General features: G+C 39.1%; 1 pseudogene; it reads left to right on the top strand.

Annotated features, from left to right (window-relative positions):
• Window positions 1-10,358: 10,358 nt before the first annotated feature.
• LOC114217366 (U5 spliceosomal RNA) lies at window positions 10,359-10,446 on the top strand (annotated as a pseudogene).
• Window positions 10,447-10,678: the final 232 nt, after the last annotated feature.

Below are 10,678 nucleotides of genomic sequence, written 5' to 3'. Positions count from 1 at the left end.
TCTGAGCAAGGAGCCTGATGTGGGGCTCGATCCCGGGACCCTAAAGATCATGACCTGAGCTGAAGGCAGATGCTTAACCGACTGAGCCACCTAGGCACCTCTTGAATAGAATTTTTGAATGAAGTACTTCATGTAGGGTTTTGGGCTCATCTTGGAGAAAAGTGTCCAGGATTATTCATATGAAAGTATTCTATGCTCCCAAAATGTTTGCTCTCCTGTAGCATAGGTTTGAAGAGAACACAAAAGTATAGCTATTTGCTTACAACAATTATATTATTATAATCATTTTTAATAACAATTTACAGTATAAAAGATATTAGACTTCCATTACTGTTTGGGTTTTAGTTGGGCTATTTTCATTTCAAAAAAAGGGGATTATCCGAGGTTCCCTCAACTAATTGAGGTATGGGTCAGGTGAGAGAGAGGCTATGTGGAAAGCAGGTCTCCTCTGGTGTCATCTAGGTGGATTTGCTCCCTTCCTGGGTGTCTCTGGTGTTAACTCTTGAGCCTGTCTCACCATGGCTGCACCCTGGATTCCTCCTCCTGCCTCCAAATGGTGGGCAGGGGAAGGAGAGGGGCTGAAGGAATGTTCCATCATCAGGGACTATGGCCTGGCTCTCTGTGCTCAAGTCAGTAAGTTGACACTTGATTTTCCTCTCAGGACCTACTTGGCTGTTCTCAGGGTGTTTCTTTATCTCATAATTTTAAAGTTTCACCATCCACAGCAGACTGCATCATTCACTTAAAGTTTTTCATTTCAAATTCCTGACAGAGACAGAAAGAGGGAGAGAGGGAAGAAAAAAGAGAGAGAATCTGAATGGCTCATTCACCCTTACAAGCCTACTCAGGCCATGGGTCTCTGGCCAAACTATGAATTTACTATCCTTTCAGCTGGGGCTCAGACAGGGGATGAAGGGGGTCATGTAGTACATGTACCTAAAGTCTGCCATTTCAAGAGGTTCAGAGGATTGGCGGTGGGAGCCAGCAGGAATGATCCATCTTTTTTAGAAGCAACTGTGACTGTACTAGGCAATGTATTTGACATTCCTAGTATACCTCATTAATAAAAGAAAAGCCTTAGCAATGCAAGTAATAGGTACAAAACATACAAAGTAATCTTTCTTTTTTACTTAATGTTAAAATATATGTATAAAATGACAGTAGATATTTTAAAGAATACATTCTTAAAAAAAAAAATGCTCTGGTTTGGAATGTTTATTTGACCCAGCTGTGGAGCATTATTCTACTGACTCAAGAAATTAATATATTCTTCAGAAGTATTAGTATTATAATAGTCTATTCCTGCAAGCAATAAAAAATAGAACATAAGGATTGAAGTAAGGGTTTACTTTTGTACACCTGGACTTCGATGGGAAAGAAGGCTTTGATGGTAAGGAGGCTTTGGAGAGGCTGTTGTATGTTCCAGTTACAGTATTTAGAATAAATGTTAGGTATTTCCAATCTTTTCCTGCATTATTTAACATGAGTTTAACCCAATTTTTCCTTAGGCTCAATGGAAAACAGGTGTTAAGGGAGCAAAGACGAAGATGTTTTTATCTTCCTTAGCTATTTCTGCAGTGGTGGGAGAAGGAATTTTCCCACATTCTGAATAAGAAAAGATCACACATTTCCATCAGCCATAGTTAGCCAAGAACCTAGAAGTCATCCTTGATTCCTTCCATCCCCTACCCCCTCTTTCCAGCCAACCCTTCGTCCAGTCCTGGTGGTTCTACTTCCAAAATATATCCTGAATCCAACCGCTTCTCGCCATCATCAGAGCTACCCCCGTCCTGCCCAGTCCGAACTACTGTAATAGACTCCGTATTAGGAATGCATTCACCGGCAAACAACAGATAACTCAACTATGGTAGCTTTGACAAAGAGGTTTATTTGTCTCTCATAAAAATAGTCCAAGGGTAGGTAAGCCAGGCCTGGTACAAGAGCTCAACAATGCCACTGGGGACCCAGACTCCATCTTTCTTTTCTATCATCTTTAATGTATTGGCTTTCATTCTTATGCTTGTTACCTCATGGTCTCCAGATGGCTACTACATTGCCAGGCATTGCATCTGTGTTCCAGACAGGAAGAAGGATGTGGGTGGAGAATGATTTCCTTCAGAAGTTTTTTTTGTTTTGTTTTGTTTTGTTTTGTTTTAGGAAGAGAAGTCCTTGCCAGAAGACTACTCTTCACATTTCATCAGCCAGAACTGGATTCCGTACCTATTCTTAGACCAATGAATATCCAAAGGACTAAATGGCTGAGGTAGCTATTGTAGACTTGTTAACAGGTTTTCTCCTAACCTCCTTCTACTGCACCTTCCTGTAGCTGAAACTGGAAAGCTAAAAACTACATTTCCCAGACTCCCTTGCAGCTAGGGAATGCAGTGAAGCAACAGACACAGGTACTGGCTGTCTATTTTGCTGGTGTCCCTTAGCAGAGGTAGGGTCGCTCTGGAGTGATTAAATAGGCACTTCGCTGATTATCCCTTCTTTACGAAAATGATTTAAATCATTATTAACTCCACTTGGTGTTGGCTTTTCTCTTTTTGGTTTTTGTCTCCAGCTAGTTCAATAAAGAATATTACAAAGTTAGGTAACTCAAAATAAAGCACTGTAAAGCATGTATAATTTCCTACAGTTGATAAACTAAGCTTAGAACAAGATAAATTTCTTTAGTCTCAGAACCACAAATTCCTGGCTTCTCCAAAGACACTGGCTGCTGCCGGTGATTTTGATGATGGTGTGATTTTTCTAAATCATCCGGACACTGGGAATTCTAACCACTGGTGTTTCCTTTTTCCTCTTGGCTATTAAAATGCTTTAAGGCAAATGAGTGGCTTTCTTCCTGAAAGTGTAGTTTTCATTCCATATATTTTGTGTGCTACCTTCACTTCTGATTCTACCTTTTCTCTTTTTTCCCTTTTTTCTTAATTCCCTTACTTATATTTGTTATTTCATTCTGCTGCCTTTTTTCCACATGGCAGAAACCCTTTATGAAAATAGATAAGATTATAAGAATATGTCTGCTAAACAAGAAAAACTATTGAGTAAAGACATTTTAGGGGCGCCTGGGTGGCTCAGTCGTTAAGCGGCTGCCTTCGGCTCAGGTCATGATCCCAGGGTCCTGGAATCGAGTCCCGCATCAGGCTCCCTGCTTCTCCCTCTCCCTCCGCCCCTGTTGGTGTTCCCTCTCTTGCTGTCTATCTCTCTCTGTCAAATAAATAAACAAAATCTTTTTTAAAAAAGACATTTTTATCTCCCACATTATAAAAACTGTCAAAACATAAGGTACCAAAAGTAAAATTTGGGGTTAAACATTTCATAACTATAAAATAACTTTAGAAAAATATTTTAAATTAGTCCTAAACATAAGCCTCTGCTTTGTTCCCTGGAAAAATACAGACTTTCCTCCATATGCTTGCCATAAACTTGAGACTAGGGTGAATATAAAAGATAGATGCTCAGTATTGGCCTTAAATCATCTCACTGTGGTGATAAGAATCACACACATCATAGGACTGAACTGGAAGTGTTTGTCACCAATACTTTAGGGAAGATAAATGCATATTAAAATGTTTTAAACACCGATAGGCAGTATAGCAAGGTGAGAAACTCATACCCAAATGTCAGCGATGTTATCTGAGATTGTTTAAGATGAGACTATTATTTAAGATTATTTAAGGGGGTGGAGGGACTATTATTTAAGATTATTTAAGGGGGTGGAGGGAAGTGTGGACAGTAGGGAAAGTTTGCTCCGTGGCCCCAGTCTTTTGAATATGATCAATGCTGATAGTGCTTTTGACAGCAGGTTTGATTTGGGGGTGAGATGCGGGGCAGAGGGTGGGAAAAGAAAGCATTTAGGAGAATTGTTCTTAGTAACAAAGTGGATGATGAAGCAGGTTAATACTATTTGGGGTAAAAAATCTGCTGATAATAAAGCCATGAGGCTGAATCTTTGCTTATGATTACATTTCATGAAACACACATTTATAGACACTTTAAAATTTGCTAATTAGATGGCTACTCATGCTTTTAAGTGACTTGGCAGCAAGAGAATCACCCAGATGCTCTGAAGGAATATTATCTGCCAGCTTGGAAAATGGCTCCTGGGAAGCTTCCGGTCTGGGGCGAGACTCTGCAGGCGGAGTGGGGCCGCAGAGCAAGAGTTCCCTGTAGAATAGGAACCTAGTCATCCTACAAAGAGCCAGTGGCTCTTTTTCAGGCTGTGAAGAAAAAATATTCTTCATGAATCTGCCACTGTCTTTACTCTGACCTGATGGTGATAATAATGGCAATTTACATTGTTAAGTGTGTATGAGGTGCCAGGCCCTTTAAATGAATTCTCTCACTGAGTTCTCACAACACTACTATCATTACATATATTAAAAAATGAAGAAATGAGTCTTAGGCCAGCTTGTCCAAATTGACTTGTCCAAATTTACACACTTAAATACCAGTAGAGTGGAGATTGAAGCCCAGGCAAGGTGACACCAGAGCTTAGGCTCTTTCCTGACTTCTGGAAAGTGAAATCTCACATTAAGGAATATAAGATGCTATATCTATGTTTTGGTGAATTCCTACTCTATATATTCTATGACACTACTAGGTATGGAGTAGAATGTAGTTTAAAATTGGTCCTTCTGGGCCTCCTTCCAATGGGCTTTATTGAAGTGTCAGAAGTTACATTCTGTGTTACCTTTCTATTGCTACATTAACAGAGTATCCCAAAACTGGGCAGCCTAAAACAACAAACATTTATTATCTCACAGTTTCTGAGAGTCAGAAATCTTCAGGCTGCTTAGCTGGGTGGCTCTGGTTTGGAGTCTCTCATGAGACTGTGGTCAAACTGTTGGCCAGGACCACAACCATTTCAAGGTCCACCTGGGGCTAAAGGTCCCACTTCCAAGCTTGCTTGTGTGGGTGTTAGCAGACTTCCGTTCCTTGTGAGATGTTGGACTGAGGGCCCCAGTCTTTCCCTGGCTGTTGACCAAAGGCCTCCATCAGTTCACTCCACGGGCCTCTCCGTGGCACAGCTCACAACATGGAAGCTGGCTTTCCTCAGAGCGAGGAATTTAAGGGAGAGCAAGAAACAGTTAACCTAAAAGGAAAGCAACAGGCTCTCATAACCTAATCTTGGAAGTGACACGCCATCACTTTGCTGTACTCTAGTCATTAGAAATGAGTCACAAAGCTCTGCCAAACTCGAGGGGTTACCCACGGGCATGTTAACCAGAAGATTACTCACTGGGTGCCATTCTGGAGGCGTCCTCTACACATGCTCTAATATACTACAAAGATATGGGTATCCTGGTTTCACTCCTGAGTTCTGGGTTTTCATGTGTTAGTGTTGGCTTTCTCTCTTTATTCAAATGAAAAGAAATTAGATTATCAGACTCAAATGACAATCAGCTCACAAAAAAAAAAAACAACTTTCATTAGAAGACAAGGTTGGAAAGATGAAGTGAAATTTAAAGTATCTTTAACTAACAATTACATTAAATTGCTAATAAATTTAAATTTCTTAGCAAACACACATTCTTGCCTAAATACAGTCAAACACAGGTCCAAGCCGTAATTGGTTCCAAATTTAAAAAGCCCCCAAAATAAGCAAAGAGCACTTAAAAATACTGGAGAGTATCAATCCTGAAAACAACTGTGTGTCTTCAGTATTTCCCTTTATGGTAATATCAGAAATCACTGTAATAACATGCCAGAGACTCCTTAAGGATAAGCTGAGAAACACATACTTAAGATCAATTTGAGAAAAGGTGTGGCATTGCCTTATACAACACAATTAATCATTTTTAGAGTCTTGTAAATCAGTTGCTTTAAGAGAAATATACACTTTAGACCTACCAGTTAAAATGAAATGGTGATATTTCCAAATTTTAAATCAATTTGGAATATTACATATTTTCATGCTTGGAAACTTAGTTTGCCTCTATATTGTTTTAAATTAATACCTAACAATGCATTATCAGAATAAGTAATCATTTCTTATGCAAATTTGTTAATGACCATGACCAAAACCCTTAAAATTCTGATCTGAAATGGCATGAATCTTGTTCATAAATGTGGCTGTGTGGTCTTATAAAGGACTGTAAGATGGTTGCCCTTGACTTATTATAAGGTGAAAATTATACATGCTTTTGAATTTTTTCCAATTAATCAGGTCTCTGATTAATCCAGTTTCTACAAATGCTGACAGATAAGTATGACCCATGAACGCTACAGTCAAAATTTGTCATATGTTAGCATAATTTTTTTTTTTTCCAACAGTGGATTTCTTAACTGCATTGTAAATGTTACATACCATTTGCAACTCCAGAACAGCTACTTAAAACACAGGAAGCCGTGTTGATAGCTTTCCCAGCTTGATCAATGACCTCCAGAGGCCAAACTTGAAATAAGACTTTTCTAGGCTGATAGTAGAAATCTGCCACTCTTCTAATAATTTTCTTTTATAGTGATAATATGACTTTAGACTTAGTCTACTCTATCAGGAAAAGAAAATATTCTCTTCTTTTTGTCACTTAATCAGATATGTTGTATAAAAGCTATGGAAGTTTCACAATCATATTTTGAAAAACAAAAGGAATTATGTGTTGAACACTTTGTATCTAGTAGCCAGTAAAATCTGATTAATTTATATCTTGTGAATTCTGAGTTTCTTGTTACTCTTACTGGGATTAAAAATATATTTTCACCTTTGTATGCTCTATTAAAAGAGTTTAGGGGCCCCTGGGTGGTGCAGTCGGTTAAGCACCCAACTCTTGGTTTCTGCTCAGGTCATGATCTCACTGTCCTGGGATGGAAACCTGCGTCAGTCTCCGCAGTCAGTCTGGAGCCTGTTTCCGGTTCTTTCTTTCTCCTCCCCTCCCCCTCCCTGCTCACGTGCTCTCTCCTCTCTCTCTCTCAAATAAATGAATAAAAATTCTTTAAAAAAGTGTATATAAATATATCTGAAATGTAAATTAGATCCCACAAGAGAATATTTTCATACTGAAGATAGTAAACTTTCTAGACCTTAAGAAGTATTTTAGTGAGAAACAAGACAGAGGATCGTAGGGGAAGGGAGGGAAAAACTGAAACAAGATGAAACCAGAGAGGGAGACAAACCATAAGACACTCTTAATCTCAGGAAACAAACTGAGGGTTGCTGGAGTGGTGGGGGGTGGGGGGATGAGTTGGCTCAGTGATAGGTATTAAGGAGGGCACGTACTGCATGGAGCACTGGGTGTTATACGCAAACAATGAATCATGGAACACTACATCAAAAACTAATGATGTAATGTATGGTGACAAACATAACATAATAAAAAAAATTTAATAAAAGAAGTATTTTAGTGAGGAATACTTATTAATCAGCATCATTGCATCATTATAGCAGCATCTGAAGGATTGCTTTCCAACAGTCAATACTTTCTAGCATAGCACTGACAGAAACTTATCTCAGTGAAGTTGCATTTCAGACAAAAGTGGATTGCTAGGCTCTTCTAAAGAGTATAAAACTAAAAGTTTCTCAAATTGTCTCCAATTTCTAACTCCAGGCTAATTTTGTATGTTAACTGAATTTTCAAGAGAGAATTGTCAATGTATATTTTTTATTTTCATTGTGGAGCTAGCTTACCCCTGGTACTCACTTGAAAATGGAGTCATATAAGTAAATAAATATTCAGTTTATTTCAAAGTGATGTGAAAAATAAAATTACATGTATAGCTGGAAATATTATACAAATACATTTTCCAGAAAAGAATAAAAAATTAGTGTGTATTCAACTCAAAGTTATAGAATATATTTCTCCAATCAGTCCATCAATCAATAAGTACTTATTGAATAGCTATTATTGGACTGAGCCCTGGGCTAGGTTTTTCGGTGATTATATAACTAACTATAATTAAATACAAATATATGTATTCCCACATTTAAAGAGCTTATGGTTTAACTGAGGATATAAGATTTAAACAGTAGAGATCATTTTAGGTGGAATTATATGAAAAAAGAACAACGGTACATTCTAAATGCAAAAGAAGTTGAGAAACGAAAGTAATCAATAGGTGCTGGTAGACTCAAGTAAAATTAAAAGGAGGCAGTGAGCGTTAAGCAAGGCCACAAACACATGAACAGAATTTCAGCAAGAGACTTAGAGCAATGAGTTGTCTCAGATGCAGGAAGAGAATAAACAGAATAACACAGGTGGGAGCTCACCAGGTCTGTTTTATGGACGGTAAGTTGAACCTGATAAGAGTGAAGATTCACTTTGGATGTGGTGGCAATTCATTTGGATAACCAGTGAAGGTTGTCCGAACGAAGGAAGGAATCAACTGAAAAATAATTCAGTGGAATTCAGAGTTGATGCAGAAAGGAACAGGGGCCTACCACAGGTTCCCGAACAAAAGAGTCGTGATGAGAGTATGTGTTCAGGAAACTTCTTCAACCAATGACTTAAATCAAAATATAAGTAGTTAAATAATGATTTTGAGCCTTCGCTTGGCGAAGATTATGTTAAAAATGACAAAGAAAGCAGAACCTTGTTAAGTTCCATTTGCTCAAGTTCAGTTATATTGTCTTTATTCCACCAGAAATAAAGTTTAGGGGGGGAAAAAAAAACACAAGGAGAGTGAGGACCAAAGCCCGTGGGGAGAGAGTAAGAAAGGAGCTACTTCCACAATTTAATACAGAAAACATATTGATGGAGTGCCTCCTACTTGCAAAATACTTGATTTCACAAACACAAAATCCAATTCATGTGTCCAAAGAGTTGACAAGATAGTGGATGTGTTAGGGAATGTACATCTGACATTTTTATAAATGTCACAACAGTGGTGCAGATGAGATCCCATGAGAATTCACGGAAGGGCAAAGTCATCTCTCAGGTATGTGAATCAGAGTGGGTTTCATGAAAGAGGCCCCATTTTTTGTGAATCTCAAAATGAGTATGTTGTCAGAAGAAAAGGGAAGGGAGCCTCAGAAAAGTAATGTTTACTCTGAGTGGTCTTGTGTTTGCTAAAAATCACCAATTACTATTGGGGAAAGTGGTGGGGGGTGGAGAATGGATTTGGGAGCCTCTAACAGTGTCTGGCTTACCTGGGTTGTTAGACATGGCAGCAGGAAGATGGCATCTGGCTAGTATACCGAATACATGTGTGTCCTGCTGCCCAAACTGGTTTGGAATCCTTCCTTAGCAAGGAATGTTTTGGCCAATGAAATAAAGGAGTTGCTCAAGCCAGGTAGTATGATGAATGACTTATGAGGTTAGCAAGATGGGGAGACTGGAGAAGAGCAATGTATCTAGCAGAGCGGGAAACCTGAAGAAGTGAGCGGTGTACTTGGTGAGCTCACATCAACCTTTTCCATTCTTGGCTTTGCCATTTTGTTCACCAGTCCTCTTTCATAATTCGGCCCTGAATGCTAAAACTCTCCATTTCCCCATTCCTCGCTGTCTTTCTCTCCTGCTCCCTAGAAATTAAAATTCAGACTTTAGGGTTGGTCATACTTTTGCTGCACAATTTCTATTATTCAGCTACAGTGTTGACATACTTAATCTCCTTTATGTGACAAGTAATGAACTCCGCTAGCTGGAAAACTTCAACGCAAAGAGAACAGACAACTCTTGTGATATAATTCAGACATTTCCCTCAATTCACATTATTCCTGCTCTCAAGACCTTCCGTGTCCCCAGATATCAGTTGGTTCCTCACTAAAACTGACCACTGAGCAATCTCACCTTATGCATACTTACTTAACAAGACATAAAATTTAATTAATTGGGCTGGAAATTTAGTTTGCCCACTCTCAAGCAACGATTGTTTATTGTTAAAAAAAATAGAGCACTTGACCTTCTAGCGTGGGATACAAAGAGTTCCCTAAAGGACAATTAGTTTTGCAACTGATTTTCTAAATATTTAGTAGCACTCAAACACAGCACGAAACAGGCTGTTTGTTTGTAAAAAGAAACAATGCCACTTTAGACACTGCTGTCAAGTTTTTGATAAACAAGTACAGTATGCTCTTGGGAAGCTGGTGAATCTAATTCAAAACAAAATAAGATCTTGTGCCTCCTCCAAATGATGCCAGTGATTTTCCACTATTCGTCCTGTTGCTCTTTGGGGTCTTCTTTGTTGCTTCCTTCTGGTCCCCTGCGACTTGAATGTTGGTATACCCCAGGGCTCAGTTCTCACATCTGTCCTTTCCTGGGCTGATATCGAGCAATCTCTCAGCTTTAAGAACCACCTCCGTGCTGACAACTCCCAATTTTCTATCTCCAGCTCAGACTTCTCCCCTAAACTCCAGCCTTATATATCCCCCTGCCTATAGAGCTTCACATGCACGTCCAAAAGCCATGTCAAACTTAATCCTACTCTGGTCTCTCTTCAGATCGTATAAATCTTTTGCCTTTTACTAAAGTTTTCCGTGGAGAGGAACAATTCTGAGTCTGATAGCAGGAAGGGAAGAATGAAGGGGGGGAATCGGAGGGGGAGAGGAACCAGGAAAGACTATGGAGTCTGAGAAAACAAACTGAGGGTTCTAGAGGGGAGGGGGGTGGGGGGATGGGTTAGCCTGGTGGTGGGTACTAAAGAGGGCACGTATTGAATGGGGCAGTGGGTGTTATATGCAATGAATCATGGAACACTACATCAAAAACTAATGATGTAATGTATGGTGATTAACATAACA

Source organism: Eumetopias jubatus, unplaced genomic scaffold (assembly GCF_037043125.1).
Source record: "Eumetopias jubatus isolate StellerSeaLion01/CBP00866 unplaced genomic scaffold, mEumJub1_p1.0 scaffold_8, whole genome shotgun sequence".
NCBI classification, from domain to species: Eukaryota; Metazoa; Chordata; class Mammalia; order Carnivora; family Otariidae; genus Eumetopias; species Eumetopias jubatus.
The sequence above is the reverse complement of the archived record's forward strand: the minus strand, read 5'-3'. Positions and strand labels throughout refer to the sequence as shown.